The following is a 16,045-nucleotide window of genomic DNA, read 5'->3' as shown; positions in this document are numbered from 1 at the left end:
TGCTGTCACTTGTAGAACATTTTCTCTTTCCATTAACTCTTTGTGAGACTAAATGCACTTGCTACCAGATGCCAGTCTACCATTTATTATATTAAATGTGCCATGGGAGAATTTAGTGGCAAGATAAAGCATATGTGCAGGGATCAATCTGCTTCAAAATTCAGAAAAGAGATTAGTTTATTCTGCCTGCTAATTTTTTGTCTTAGTTCTTCTTTAATTCTGTGCTAGGCTTCCTGCATGTTGCAACACTAATGGAAACAGGCTGTTGTCTGTGCTTGCACGAAAACAAAAATGGAGAGTGGAATATTGGAAAATTCTACGGCCTTAAGCCATTTCACATGGAAAAAGCCTTGTGGCTGCATAGAAAACCTTGTGGGGCTCTGTGCAAGCATTGAGGTCCACCTACCTGGAACATTTTACAAAACTGGGGCCCAGGGTTGTGCTTGAAGGATAGAAAGTCTGCTAGTTTAAGAAATGCAGTTGTTTTGGTATGGGTTCTGCAGCATAAGTTTTCTCTGTTTTTCAGTTTGCTTTCTGCCTGTGACAGTAGTTTATGCATAGGCAGATTTGCTATTTCATCTGTATAGACAATTCCTCATATTGGTGCTGTGAGATTTTTTTCACAGTGCTTGGAATCCTCCGCTTTATATTGAATGCTTCTTCTGAGCTCTTGGGGACAAATGATTATTGAGAATGTTCTCTCAATTTAAATTAGGGTGAAAAAAAAAGCTTCAGGCTTTTATGATTGATGAGATAAAACTTGCAAAATGTACACCTAGTGAGCACAAAAATTGCAGAAACCTAGGGCACAACATGCAAAATGCTTTTATGTATTACATATTTTTGTAATTATTTTGTTTGGGGCTCTGACTCAAAGTTTTTGAATGTTTGGGGTTGGTGGTACTCAAAAGCCGGGTATAAGCAAATTGCCTTAGTTTGGAGAAATGTACTCTAACTCCGTTCTACTTCCTGTTTCATCAAGTCAGGCTTTGTCTTGCATTCATTTCTGGTCATCAGGAGCTGGCTGTTAACCAACTCCACAGTCAAAAAGCCAGGGACTGAATCGATTCAATCTTCCCAGTTTAGTTTAAACTGCATAGATTGAACCAATAATCAAGGGCATTTGTACACATGCTTGCATTACAGTGCCTGCATGTGTATAAATGGCAAAATGCGTGTCAGTGCAGAGAAAATGGTGGTGGCATGCTTTTGAACTAAAACACATCGAAGGTGTTGTAGTTCAAAAGCACAATGCCACCACTTTCTCAGGGCTGACGCGCATTTTGCCATTTATACAAATGCATGTGATGCAGCACCAGGTGTGTCAGCTTGCACGCTCCACAGACTTGATTAATCAGGTCTGCTTTGCTCCTGTGCATCAGAGCAGGCAAATGGATGCATATAAATGTCCCGAGTGCAGCCACATGCCTGCAGTGGTCCAGGCCAGAAGCTGGAGGGTGCTGGAGCACACCTCCCTGCTTGGCTGGAGCAGACAGCTTGGGCCATCCTTACCCACTCACCCGGCCAGGAGGGAGTTGCAGGGGAGGTGCAAAGCATCCTGGGGTGCTGGGGGACTGAGCATTAATATGAAGCTGGAGGGGATCTGGGACAGAAGTTCAAGGAACCAGTTTAACGTAAGTACATCAGTTAAGTCTGATACTACATCCATCCAGGTTTATCTTAAACCAATTTTGGCCATTTTGAAAGTGGTTTATGTGCACTGAGCTTGTGTTACACATTTGAGGCAGTTTATGTGTAATTTGTGTCAAGGGTGCTGCACTCAAGTGGCAGCTTGTTTTGAGGTAAAGTGTCTTGCTCTGGAAACAGAGGAGAAATCCTAGCCTACAGCTAGTCTCCTCTGTAGAAAGACCTGTAACTTCTGTGGACTGGTCTGTGGCCTAAGTCACCGGAGACAGGCCCCCAACAGGCTGTGGCAGGTACTGTGGGCCCGTGGAAGGATTGCTGACTGTTGGACGAGGACCTGGCCAAGCGGACCTGCGGGGAGGCAGCTTGCAGAGCATTTCCGCAGCCCAGACCACCTGGTCTCCCAGTTGCAGGGCAAGGACGTGTGGAAAGAGGACACGCACTGGTGTCCCTCAGACCCCACCCAGGGGTTACTCCAAGGCAAGGATGTCTCCCTAGGCTGTCAGGGGACGCTGTTCTGCAAAGCAAACCCTAGGGCTTGTGCGAGAGCTGCAGAGGGAGGGAAAGCCACGAAGCAGAGAGCAGCTCTGCTGGAAATCCCCGGCTCCGGGGAGTTGCTGCCTGGTTTAAAAACCCAGTCCCGGCCTAATTTGGCAACAGGAAGTGGGCGTGGGGAGGGGGCGGCGGTCATGAGACGCGGCGCTGCCGAAGTGGAAGAGCTGGTTTGGGGCCGTGTCCGTGCCCGTGCGCGCGTGCACCGCGGGGAGGCTGCCGCCGCCTGCTGGATGTGGCCTGGCCCCTTTTTTTTTTTAAATTAATTTATTTATTTATTTTCTTTTTTTTCGCAAGCTGTGAGCTCAGCCGATGAGTCAGACCGATCCTGCCTGACACTGCGCCGCGGGACTGGAGGTGAGGGCGGGGGGAAGCGGGGCTCGGCCGGGGGTGCCGGCCGCATCCTCGTGATTGCACCGCAACTTGCTGCTGCTTCCCGAGCGCCTGCTGCAGCCGGGTCGGGCCGCGGGACCCGGCGCCTTGCACGCCCCGCGCTGGGACCGGCGCGGGCTCTGGTGAATCATGGCTGTTGCTTTTGCAAGCCGGGAGCTGCGGCGGGGGAGAGGAAACGGGGCGCTGGGGAAGTTTGTTGCTGGTGGCTGCACTGCTGTCTGCGCTGCTCTCCCCGCACCAGATGCCCCCTCTTCTTCTTCTTTTTAGCGCGGAAACTTGCAGCTGGCGGGACCTGCCCGCGGGTGCGCAGCCTGCAGAGCGGGCTCTGCTCCCCGAAAACGAGCGCCCATCTCTTCGGGCTGTTGCAGCACAGGGCTGGGGCGGGGAGCCTGCGTGAAAGGGGTGCGCTACCAAACGTTTGCCATTTTCTATGAAGCCTGAGCTTCCAGCCTTGCCGCCTTCCTGGATGTCTCCTCAGCTAGGAGAGAGCGGAGGGTTTTTTCTCCGTTCACTAGGAGCTGGGGCATTGCCTGGCTGCTGCTTTCTGTCACGGAAGAGCCCAGAGCAGGAGCAGGTGTCTGCGTGTGTTTCTGGAGCTCCCCATGTGCCCCACGGTGACAATGGTTGGATTTCTGAAATCTCCAGGCACCCAGGTGTTGGGTTGCAGCAACTGCAGGAGGGTTTCCCAGCCTCCGCTTTGGTGTGCAGAGAAATTGGTTTTCATAACTGGGATTGCCATCAAGCCTCAGGAGAGGTCCATAGCTGCATTAAGTCCAAGTCGGGCAGAAGGCAGGGTAGGTTTGCATCCTGCAGATCAGTGCTTCTCAACCATAGTACCAGGGCACCCCGGGGTGCCTGGAGATCCTCTTGGGGTGTTGCAGAGAGCCACACTGCATTGCCACCATTAGGTGTGCAGGCATAATTCGCAAGGGAAACCCAGAGACTTCAGCTAGATGGCTAAGAGCATGCTGTGCTGTTGTGGCCTCCGCGTTCTTTGCAGCAGCAGAATCACTCTGTTGTTTTTCTGTTGTCAAAACCAGTGAAAACTAACTTGGTATTTTTCTGCAGGGGGTTTCTTGTCTGATGGGCACCTTGAGTCTAGAGAAGTTGCGGATTGCTGTCACAGACTAATTAGAGATGTACAGCATGAGCTTTAGTAAGCAGAGGGATTCTGGTTGCAGCAGCAAAAGTTGGGGTGATCTGCCGAGCTTGTCCTCAGCAAGTGAATTCACCATTAGAAATATAAGGCAAACTAGAGTGTTAAAAGTTACAAAATTGGTTCTCAGTGATAATGACTGCATTGGAATGATTTGGATTTGGGAATCCAAAGCTTGTTTCTGTGATGGCTGATCTGTATTTCTGCTGAAATTAATAAGTTTTGCTATTATTGACTTTGTTGGTAACATGTTAGGTATTTGTATTTCTCCTGTCATAAGAAAGGTTGGACACATTTGGTTCTGAGCTACTGGACTCTTAAACCCTCCAACCTCCCCCACAAAAAACCAACACCCCCCTCCCAAAACAACGAAATGAAATACACCCCCCCCCTGTAATTCAAGCATAACTCAGCTTCTTAGAGGCCTAGAAGCAACCTGTATTTGTGGTGTTTCTGAGTTTGCAATTGCACTGTAGCAAGGAGGGGAGAGAGAGCTTTCTTCTTCTGCAGGAGTGGGTAGCAAAGTAGGAAATAATGAACAGACCAGACCACTTAGTTGAGAGCTTGATTTTTTTTTTTTTTTATATTTAAAATCATATTTTTCCCCCTTCCTCTTAAATCCCTGATAAGAAGTACTATATGATTGTATAGACCAGTGTTTCCTAAACTTTTGATACCTGGGGCATGCTGTTTTTTTCTGGAGAGGGAGGAGGGGGGTGTGCATACAAGTGCTGCAGGCCAGGTGAGTGGTGCTGGGCTTCTCTCTGGTTTGGGCATGAACCTGCCACATGGAGCTTGGAAATTTGGTAATGGGGGAGCAATAACAGTGTTAATTTCTGGACCTGTGGGAGCCCCATGGACTGGTTGACATGGCTTCACAGACTGGGTATGATACTGATAAAGTATCATTGTTTGTGGCACACTTGGGTTGCTCTTGTGCCACACTTGTGTGCTATGGTATACACTTTGGGAATCACTGGCTTAGCCATGAAGATATGGTCCCTGCTGAGGAGTGGGCCTGCACTGAAATGAGTGCTGTGTGTACCAGCTAGAGCTAGTGGTCTGAACTTAACATTCATGTATCCTGGATGGGATTGCTGTGCATGTCCTGTATGCTATTACAGTAAATATATTGCTTGTGTCAAGCCCGTAGATGACTACTATATCAGATGATCCAAAAGTAAATTGTTCCTGCTGCTATACACTATTAACAAGTACTTAAGCCATAGGTGCACACATGGATTAGTTTTAAGACGGGGAATCGCCAGATAAAAACCTGGAGGCAACTTCTCAGGCTGTCTGAACACATGAACAGTTGTCCTGGAAGAAGGATACCTTGTTTCAGGAGGAGATTTCCTGTAATGCAGGGGTTTTTAACCTTTTTTAATGACTGTATCCCCGGTGGTCGGACATGGAGTGGGAAGTGTAGCCGGACGCGGAGTGGGTGGGGGGTGGTGCACAGCCATACGTGGAGTGGCAGCAGCATGGGGTGCTGCATGGCAGCAGCAGCAGTGGCTGCCACGTGTGAGCTCCCCCTCCGTCCCCTCCTTGTTTCTGGCCAGTCAGGCAGTGCCTATGCAGCCCACAGAGGGCAGCCCTGTCCTGGTCCTGCTCCATTCCTGCCTGCCCATGTATACCCCCTATGGCCTTTCCAAGTATCCCTGGGGATATGCATACTCCTGGTTGGCAACTCCTGCAGTAATGAAATCAGTGTCAAATTTATAGGGTTCAGGAAGATTTTTCTCGGTTCAGGAGGCTGCAACAAATGTTCTTAGTAGCAAGGGATTTCCTGAGGTATCTCATTCATGTGTCTGCAGCCCTAGCTTAGCATGAGCAAAAGACCCCCTTGAAGAGTGGCCCTAGATTGGCATAGAAAAGGTGTTGCAGATCAGAACCATGGTATGTTGAGAACTGTGGATGAGGTCAAAGAGTAGATGGGAGAGGATGAATGACCAAGGCTTTGGACACTAGCATAGGACTTGGCAAGGAACTGAAGTTGATCCTCCCTTCCACAGACTCCAGTGTGACAACCTTGAGCAAGTCATGTAGCCCCTCTGTTCACATCTGTAAAATGGGCACAGTACTATTTACCTGCCCCACAGTGATGTAATGAGGGAAAATAAATGTTCTGAAGGGCTTAGATATGCATGAATATGGCCCATCATCATTATAAAATAGAGGATGCTGTAGCTGACCCTCTATGTTATAGTAAAAGAATGAAGATTTGGTAGTTACGTTTGTAGCACTTAGCTAGTATTGGTTTATGAATGTCAGAATCAGTCAAACAAATGTTTTGGGTGCTGTTCCCTCCAGTCTGTACTTTTAGTAGAGCTCTTGAATAATACAGTAGAGATGCTAAGGGACAGATCTGCAAAATACTAGTTAGCAAACTTTAATACAATGCTGTCATATATCATGTTAGAGCTTTTTATAGATAGCAATAGCTAAACTTGTGTGCATTTTAGAAAGCAGTACATTGCTATCAAAATAGCCTATTATTTACATGAGATGCAGTGAAATTGCTATTTTTTTAAAGTAGTACTCCCTCATGTTTAACATCTACATTTTAACCCATGGGATCAAGATGAAGATGCTTTTCCTCTTCCTGACATCTCATGAACAATGGTCTATCTCATCACGCAGTCTGACAGAATGAGCAATGGAGAGGGTTGGGATCCAGGAACTCCGGAGTTATAATCCCTGCTAAGCTATTTACTTTCTGTATGGCAAAGGGTGAGACTTAATATATGTTCATGCATTGCTTTGAGTATTGTAAAATGCTTTCTAAACACTTTGCAGACAAGGTTCTTTGGGTGAATCTGATATCTTTTATTAGACCAACTTAAAATAGTTGGAGAACAATTTTTAAGCAAGCTTTCGGGTTCAAAAACCCTTCGTCAGGCTAAGGAAATTTCAGCAGTTGGTGTGTGCTCGTCCTGGATGGAATGAAAAGTAAAAAAGCCAGAGGCTGGGCCGGCTTCTTTACTTTTCATTCCATCCAGGAAGAGCACACATGAACTGCTGAAACTTCCTTAGCCTGACGAAGGGTTTTTGAACCCGAAAGCTTGCTTAAAAATTGTTCTCCAACTATTTTAAGTTGGTCTAATAAAAAGATATCAGATTCACCCAAAGAACCTTGTCTGCCTGTGTCCTTAGACCAACACGGCTACAACCTAAACCCTTCTAAACGCTTTAAAATCTAACCCTGTTGCACTTGTGGAACCGTGACTTCCACCCACTTTCTACAGATTAAACATGGTACTGGATCCAGCCTAGTAACTAGCCTTTTTATTAAATGAAAAGTACCTATTTAGTTAGTGAAACATCCCTTCAATTTTGCTAAATTTGGGGTTATGACTGCAAAGGTGCTTTTTACTCGCATAGAATTCTTGGCAAAAATCCTCTGGACTTTCAGGGGCAGATTCTAATGGAATCTGTGTATCTGTGACAGTGTTAACTTTTTATTGCACTGTGAACAAAAGTGAAAATGAAGATATATGTAAGGAAGCAGTCAAATATTTATTTATAAAGATCTTTTGGAAGTGCCCTAGTGTTTAGAACTGGAGGCTGAAGTCTGTTGCCAGCTTTACCCCCAGGTTGCTGTGTCCGGCAGCTCTCAGTGGTTTTAATGGGAAATGTACGATTTACCCACAAAATAAAGTTATTAATCTGTAACGTGGGGCCAGCCACACAGATGTTATGAGGATTGCTTCACCAGTGTATGCAGATTAGTTTCCAGATTTCAAGATGGAAATCTTGTTTCGAGATATAGAAAGAACTGTAAGAGCAGAGTAATAAATATGTCAAAGCATGTTACAAATGTGACCTGAGTAATCCTCACAGTGGCCTGGTCTGAGGTAAAGTTTGGATGGTTTTGTTTTTTTGTTATTCCAAAGTTAATTGTGATTAAAACCTGGTTTTGACTTTGTCCTTTGTTCAGTAATGAGTCCTCTACTTGATTGAAAACTAGTTTTTTGCAAAGGTTTCAAATAGAGGAAATTTTATTCCAAGCTCAATGTTTAAAAAAAACAACAAACCCTTTTCCTGAATTATTGCAAAATGCAGGACAAATGTTTGTGTCCTCTTGCCCCTCACCTCTTGTGCACTAGAAGAAATTGATTTTGTGTGAAACTCCTAATTTTGCCCTCAATAAGTTTGAGGCAGATGTTGGCTGTGCAGAGTTCTCAGAGTGCTGATTCATAAAGTAGTTTAATAAGGATACTAATGAGCTGCTACAGAATTGGGCAAGGATTTGTTTTGTGTTTGGTACACTTTTGGTGCCAACCATCTGCTCTTTCCATCCTCCAATCAAATTCCTCCCCTTAAAAGGCGGAGGTATTATTTGAGAGAGGGAGCAGGAAGGAATTTTGAATCTGTGGCCCAGAAGAGAATTCCAAGGGTCATCTTGTGGCTTTTACCTTTTTAATAAACTGCTCCTATGATGCCAGTTGCACTTCAGAAATGCAGTTTTTGAACCTGTTCTCAACCTGTGAATCTGACCATGTCAGAGGCACTGCCCAATACTTGCTCTCTCTCTCTCTTTCTCCCCCACCTTCATTTGTTATTACTGCAGTGCCACAAAGTCCTAGTTACAGATCAGGACCCCACTGTGCTCAGCTCAGTATAAACTCACGTACAAAAGACAGTTCCTGTGCCAAAAAACTTGCAACCTAAGGAACTGCAGAACTTAAAAAAAAACAGAAAAAATATTTATATAATGATTTGGAAAACTGCACTAAACAACTTGTTTACCTTGGAAGATGACAACGATCTATCTGTAAGTGGAAATATGTAGCCAGTGTTAACAGGCACATGGGACAGCGCTGGCTGCTATGGTGCTGATGGTGGTGGTGTAGCCAGCTGCTGCTATGGCTGTGGCTATTTCTACGTGTTTTTAGTTATGCTACAGAATGCCAGTTTGGCTAAACTGCTTGCTGAAGTTATACTGTTTTTGTAATGTAGATCTAGCCAAAGATGCACGTGGTTTGATGAGCAGTTGCATAACATTAGTGGCATAGCTTGTATCTTTCTACCACCCTGTTGCTTCCTTACTGTTTGATTTATCTCCAACTTGTTGCATTGTGTCTAAAATTAGGCTGTAAACTTTTTGGGGGAACTGATCCATGCCTATCTATTTTTAAACAGCTCCCAGAAAATGTGACAGGTACTTTATAATATAAATTAATGTAACCTTCCATCTGAGGATCTCAAAGCACTTTTGAAACATTCATTTTACAGACTACACATGCTACCTGCTTGATGGAGAACGACTAATTGAAACAACATTCTCACTATCTCGCACTGCGTGACAGAGCTGGAAAGTGAACCCAGATCTCTTGACCATTGTCACATGGCTAATAAGCACAAGTGCAGAAATACCCTTCAGCCTCAGCCAGTCTCAAAGGATAATGCCTGCTTAATGGTTGTAAGCATATCCATTTGTGTGTGGACAAATGAACAAACTGCAAGGAGTAAAAAGGGAGTGGAGATCTTTCCACAGAGAAGGTGACGTGTGGTGACTATCTGTGTACCTGCTATTTTCCTGTAGTTCATTAAATCTGAACTAGAGCGACTTCCTCCTCAGTGAAGCAAAGTTAAATTCCTGCAGTTTACTTTTCACTTATTGTGGAATAGGCACATGCACCATTACTGACAGCTGCTTGCTTCACGGTAGACCTCAGCCCTTTTTTAGTTGCTGTTATATTTCCTTATTTTTCCATACCTCTAGGAAGGTAAGAACTCTGGCCTTCTTTGGATTCCTGTCAACCAGGAGTAATGGAAAATACTGTTTCCTTCCCCTGGTCCCTCTATTGGAGTAGACTAGGGGTGGGCAAAATATGGCCCACGGGCCAGATGCGGCCCACAAGGCCATTCTGTCCAGCCTGCGGGGCTGCTAAAAAGAAAAAAAAAAAAAAATTAGAAAATTAGTATTTATCTGCCCTTGGTTCTTGTAAAAAATGACAGGAACCAAGGGCAGTAGGACCCACAACAGCAGGGCCCTCCCAACTGGAAGCCCCAGCAGGGGTTTCTGGCCAGGGATCACATGGCTGCCCCACACTGGTACCTCAAGTAAGGGGAGGTGGGGTGGGAAGGGCAGGGAAGGAGCCCTGGAAAAAGCTGAGTGCAGGGGGGGTGGGAAAAGTGGCCCCTCGTCCACCCTGTGCCCGGTGCCCCATGCTGCAGCCGCTTGCAGCCCACATGGGGCTGCCTGTGCTTGCTCCAGATAGCCCTGCATGGGCTGTGAGCGGCTGCAGCAGGGAGCACTGGCCATGGGGCGGGGGAGGGGCTGCTTTTTCCTGTGCTCAGCACCAGCTTCTTCCCTGCCGGTGAGCAGGGGGTCGGTGCTGTGCACTGCTCCCCACCTGTACCACAGGGCTGGGGGGCACTGGGAGTGAGTGGATGTGAAAGCCAGTGGGAACACGGGGCCCACACCCGTGTCCCAGCGCCAGTGCTGGCTGGGCCCAGAGCAGGGTGGCAGGAGCGCGGGAGCCCAGCTGTCGGGGGCTCTATGGAGCCGGGCCAGTGTCCCCCTCTCCCTGCTGGTGCAGCCCAGCACGGCTCCACACACCCCTGCCAGCCTGCACCCCACTTTGGGCCCCACTGGTGCTGGCCCTGGGACATTGGTCCCAAGACATTGGGACATTGGTCCCAAGATGGTGAGCAGAGAGTGGGGCACCTGTCAAGGGGCGGGGCTACCCATGCGGCCCTCGACGGCTTGCCAAAACTAGGTAAGTGGCCCTCTGCCCAAAATAATTGCCTGCCCCTGGAGTAGACTATCCTGCCCATAAAATCATGTGCATGGAATAACACTGTTAAGCATTCAAACTGTGATCCTCTATACAGTGGACACTGAGTTCCGTCTCACTTAGTTTTGACCCAGCTGATGGGAGAAGTCAGGAATGGACAAAGATTTAATGTGTGGTTGTTTTTGCTTGCTGCAGGTCTACAGTCAGACACGCATTCTTCTCGGTGCAAAAGGGCACAGAGACTTACTCTGCCAGTCTCCTGGGTGTGTCCAATTCCACAGCTGGCTTATTTGCGGTGGGGAAGGCACTCTGAATGAAAGTATTGTGACTATGTCAGCTATGCGAGTACAAGCACAAGGAGAGCCTTTTGGCCAGCTCCATGCTATTCTGACTCTCAAGCCTTCTGCAATTTCTGCATGCTGGAGTTGCTCTGTCTCTAGCAACTGCCTTCCCTGACAGCTCCAAACAGAAGAGACTAAAATAGCTAGCTAAGTGCTTAAAATAAGCTGAACTGTTAACCCATTTCCATAAGCAAAGAATAACATACTGATACTTAACTTTACAAAATCTCAGAATATACAGTGCTGCTTATGTTTTCGTTAGTCCGCCTTCTTTATGCACCCCCCCCCCCCTTGCTATTCAGACTATTTCAGATCATGGCATTTCCCATGATGATGGATGATGATAATTAGCACTTAAATAGCACTTCCAAACTTACTACAGTTTATACACATTAACTAATTGGAGGAAACATACCAGAAACCTAGATCTGCTGAACTGCAATCCTACTCTGGTTTTTTGCTTCCCATCCATGTAAATGGCTGTACTTTTCCCTTCTCCCCTTCTTTCTGGTTGGAGTAACCCAGTGTATGTGGATTGCTTTCTCTCTTACACCAAGAATTGCATGTTGATGAGACTACTGCAGAGCATAAAACTTGATTTTCCTGCATTTCATCAGCTTTTTTTCATCTGTAAATTTTTAGTGTAGTTTGGGAAACATTCAGATTTGCTTAGGGGTGGGGTAAGTTTGAGAGGAGGATCTGGTTTATATGGTTTAAATTGTCAACAACCATTGAAAGGACATTGTTATCCCTTAAAATCAGTTTGTTTGCTTCAGTGTTTGTTTGTTTCATAATGGCCTGGTATGCTTAAAACTCATAACTGTTTTCCCTAATGTAACTTCATTTCATCCACAAGGTTTTGTTCTTTTTTGGGGGATGGCTTTGTGCTGGTTTGTTATGGGATGAACTCTCAACCAGCACATTCCAGATGCTTTTTTTCCCTTAATACTTTCCTCCTGGTTCCTGCTTCCAAAAAAACAAAACCCAGAAGCATTTTGGAAAAATAGTCTTTCAGTAATTGCCATTAGTTTACAAGTGTGAGTGAAAACCAGGAACGTGAATGAAAATGATAGGTCATATTGACATGTCCCTTTTAAAGTACACAACTCCCTCTTTTGTAGTCTGAAAGCCTCATCTGAGACAGCTGCTGTGCTTCTGACCCTCCAACCCCATCGGGAATTCCCTCTTTATAACCTGCCCCTTGCTAGAACATGTCAAAGTACTTGGAAGGAATGAGGAAGATGCCAATGAAGTTAGAGAGTAAATAATCTATCCAAACATATAATTGGTGCTATATAGCTGTGATTTAGTTAGGCTATAAGGTGCAAACCTACGCTACCTTCTGCCAGACGGATAAATGCTAGAGTAAAAAGGCAACTAAGAGTGCATGTTGGTATGGAATATTGTATAATTTTGAGGATTTTTTAGTTGCTATGCAAACAGAAAACAGGTCAATTAAATCATTTATATTAGATTTCCATTCCAGAGGTCTCTTGTTTCTTCTACTATGCATTGTTATGTGGTGGAACAACAGGGAAGGTGTTTGTGTGATGTAAACAAGAAACAAGAATTTAAATTAGGGGTGACAACTCATCTGGCCCTGTGGGCCAAATGAGTAGTGCAGGGCTGTGTCATGGGTTGGATTGGTATGGGTTGGACCCTCCCTTGCCCCCTAGCATGCCAGATCCACTTCCTGCAGAGCCTGCTCCAACTGGTCCGAGACCCATTCTGCATGCGGCACAGGTTCTGGAGTGGCTGGGGAAGGCGCTGTAAGGTTCATGGCACCTACCCTGGCTGGACTGTTTCACATGCAGCATGTATCCCAGCGCAGCTTGAATGAGTTTTGCATGCGTCCCTTGCCCTGCCCATGGGGCCAGGCTGGCATATGCCATGTGTGGCACCCAGGGACAGCACCAAGGGCTGGCGATGGGGCTCTACAGGCTGGATCTGGCCTGCGGGCCAGATCTTTGACATCCCTGATCTAAATATTTCGGTTTTCTGAATTGTACTTCAAAGTAAGTTAAAATTTTCTCTTCAATATTTTTTTCAAGTAAATAGAATTGCAATTTCCCTACAGGTTTACTTTAAGTATCTGTTTTGGTAATATTAAAACATGGCCCTTAATGTGTTTGCTTCTCTGACCCTCTATCAAGGAGCAGATTGGATTGCGATATGATAGTCTCCTGCCCTCCTGTCTATGTGTGCAGTTAGTATGTTGTACCTACTACCCTCTCTGATCTCTGGTAGTGTGTGGCTAACTTGGTTCCCTGCTACAGAACTGCTGTGTTTCATACTAATTGATACTTCAGTTTGCTGTGACTTAATTGAAAGAGAGAGATCCTGGTATTAAATGAGAAGAGTGGCATAATCGTTTTAAAATGTGGTTTGTTATTAGAAGCACCATGTGGTTGTTTTGATTTTTTTTTTAATTGTTTTTTAAGTTGCTGCATCATTCTTTTTTCTCAGTAGGTGTGTGGGAGCTACATGGAGCCACTAGGTAGGCAACAAAACTGGATACGTTTTGAATCTTGGTGGTGGTTGGCCCAGTTTAGTTACTATGTTCAGTAGTTCTGCAACACTGAGCTTCCTGGCTGCCAGTTCCTCTCCTTTCCATATTGTCTGTCTTCGGTATACTATCGTCTTCCCCTGAACACGTGTATGCTAGAAAGTTCCTTTTTTTGCATGGTGTCTTTTTTTCCTCACTACAGCCTTTGTTCTTATGCTATACTTTTTTTCTTCTGGATCATTTCACATACTTTACAATTGTAGTTTTTCTGTACTGTATAACTCCTCTTTTTCCTGCTGTGTAGGAGGGCTGTCCTTCCCACTTCTAGGATCCTGGAGGTTGTTAGTGGGATGGAAGGCTGAGTGGCAAACCATCAGCAGGAATTTTGATGGTTTTGATGGTGTTAAGTGCCTGCAAGAAAACATTTCAGTGTGTAGTTTGTGGGGGTTTTTTTGTTTTGTTTTGTGGAGGTTGAATTTTAGTGATGGAGAAACTATAGCTTTAGGGCTAGGTGTGTTTTATGCAGAAGCTGTGGAGCTCCCTCTACCCCTCACTTGCCTTCATCGCTTCCCCAGACTTTATCCAGGACTTTTGCAATAAACAGTGGCTTCATAAAGACAGATCTGCAGTAGGCCAAGACCTATTTTTTGTTTGGGATTCATCCTAAATTCCCAACATTGGAAAGCTATTGAATTCTACCGTTTTGCAAGTTGCTTCTACACTTGATACCAAAGGGAGTGAATCCATTACGGCCATTCAGCATTGGCCTGTAAGGAGCATATCTGTTTTATGCCTTTTTCCCCCCACTATTTAAGAGTGATTTTAAGAATTCCACAACAAAGATAGTTAATTAAAAATGCATGCTTTCAGTGTTTTATAGTGTTATTTCAATGATTAGCTGTATACAGTAAAATCCCTGATATCAGGTACGAGTAGGGAATGGGGGGGTTCTAGTTACCTGAGCCCGGTCAGACGCGGAGTGGGAGGGGAGGGTGGTGGTGGCTGCACATGGAGCGGCAGTAGTGCAGCATGGTGGTCGGCAGCGGCAGTGGTAGCTATTTGCAGGCTCCGCCCCACCGCATCTGGCCAGAAATTCCAGTTACTGGAGTGTGCCTGTTACACTAAAATCCCTGTTATCTGGGATTTTACTATGTAAATTATGGAAGTACTAGTAGATAAAGAAGAGCACTGGTAGGGAAGCTCCAAATTGTGTTCTTGATTCTGCCACTGACTTGCTCTGTAATCTTAAGAAGGGTTAAGTGACTGGTCTTAGTTCCTCATTTGGTAAAATGTGGGTCATAATACTTTACCCATATAACATAAATGCTTTGGGGTAGTCTAGCCTCAATAAATTGCATTTTAGAGTGAAGTTGGATCAGAGACTGCACCCTCTTGGAAGGGAAATAGAGTACTTTGTACCCTGGTACAGCTGATTTTGATTCCAGGAACAGGCTTTAGAGTTGTTCATCAGAGACAAAGTGCTTGAGCCTCTTTAAGAGAAGAGAACAGTAAGCTTAGTAGCTGCTAGTACAGGGTTTTAATGGGAAACCAAGCTCATCACTCTAATCTGACAGCATTCCTGTAAGAGGCTGACAAATAAAATTGTGGGGAGCAAGGCAACACAGGTATCAAGCCCCTCCCAATGAGGATTTTGATAAAATTATTGCTTGAAATACCTTTCTAAAATAGGGGAGTTTGGAGTCTCTGTAGAAGTGGCAAAATTGGGTGGGGAGATTTGTTCTGCTGCCACTTACTGTAATTTTCTGCACCCTTCACTTTTTGGTTTAGTTTTGTGGAGGAGTTGGGTAATGACTCGTTACTGAAGTTTCCTCTTAAATTTGTTGTATATGATCCATTTTAAAAGTGATCAAATACACAGAAATTAAACCTGCTTATGCTGCCAAATAGAGGTGGAGTACCAAATGAAACCGAGGAGAGTACAAAACAGCAGGAGGCTCTTGACAGATGGACTGGAGAGTCAAGTTTAATGTTACTACAAAATGTGAGGTCATGAACTTGGCACATAAAATAGTAGAAAGATGTGTGTGCTTAAGTGGAAAACAATACTTACATAAAGAGGAAAAGACAGCAGATTTCTATGTAAAACCACTTCCAAGCTAGAACCAAGATTTTGGATATAAGGATACATTTATGTGAAAGTAAAGTAACATTACTGAAATAGTAATGGGAAGACATTTTAAATTAATAATCAAGGTTAAAAATCTCCTTCTGCCATGAAGGTTGTCATTCTAAATACTGAAGTCTAGAAATGTTTTGTAATAGTTACTCTATAATTCTTTGCTTTGTCACCGTATGCTTCTCTGTTACACCCTGCTTGTGGGAGAACACAACTATCATGTGGCAAACTAATCTTTCCTTCTGAGGTAAGTTATGTATTTCATTTGGCCTTAAAGTCTTCCATAACCTTTTAAGCCCATACAAAGTGCAGGGGATCTTGAACTCTTTTCAGAGGGAGCATAGGATTGAGTGCCCCAGGGGTTGGTCCTGGGGCTGGTTTTGTTCAGTGTCTTCATCAGTGACCTGGAAGATGGCATAGAGTGCACCCTCAGCAAGTTTGCTGATGACACCAAGCTGGGGGGAGTAATAGATACTCTGGAGGATAGGGCTAGGGTTCAGAGTGACCTAGACAAATTGGAGGACTGGGCCAAAATGAATCTCATGAGGTTCAACAAGGACAAGTGCAAAG

The 16,045-nt window shown here is 45.0% G+C and overlaps 1 protein-coding gene across 2 annotated transcripts in view; it reads left to right on the top strand.

Annotated features, from left to right (window-relative positions):
* MIDEAS (mitotic deacetylase associated SANT domain protein) overlaps positions 1 to 16,045 on the top strand; it is a 74,878-nt gene that overhangs the window by 21,111 nt on the left and 37,722 nt on the right. Inside the window, exon 1 of one of the 2 annotated variants that reach the window (XM_019496594.2) lies at positions 2,384 to 2,553. The exons of the other annotated variant lie outside the window; for it this stretch is intronic. The gene's annotated coding sequence lies outside the window, so the exon portion shown is untranslated. Of the gene's footprint in view, positions 1 to 2,383; positions 2,554 to 16,045 lie in introns of those variants that run through there. 2 annotated transcript variants of the gene reach the window in all.

Source organism: Alligator mississippiensis, chromosome 2 (genome assembly GCF_030867095.1).
Source record: "Alligator mississippiensis isolate rAllMis1 chromosome 2, rAllMis1, whole genome shotgun sequence".
NCBI classification, from domain to species: domain Eukaryota; kingdom Metazoa; phylum Chordata; order Crocodylia; family Alligatoridae; genus Alligator; species Alligator mississippiensis.
This window is presented reverse-complemented; position numbering and strand designations above follow the sequence as displayed.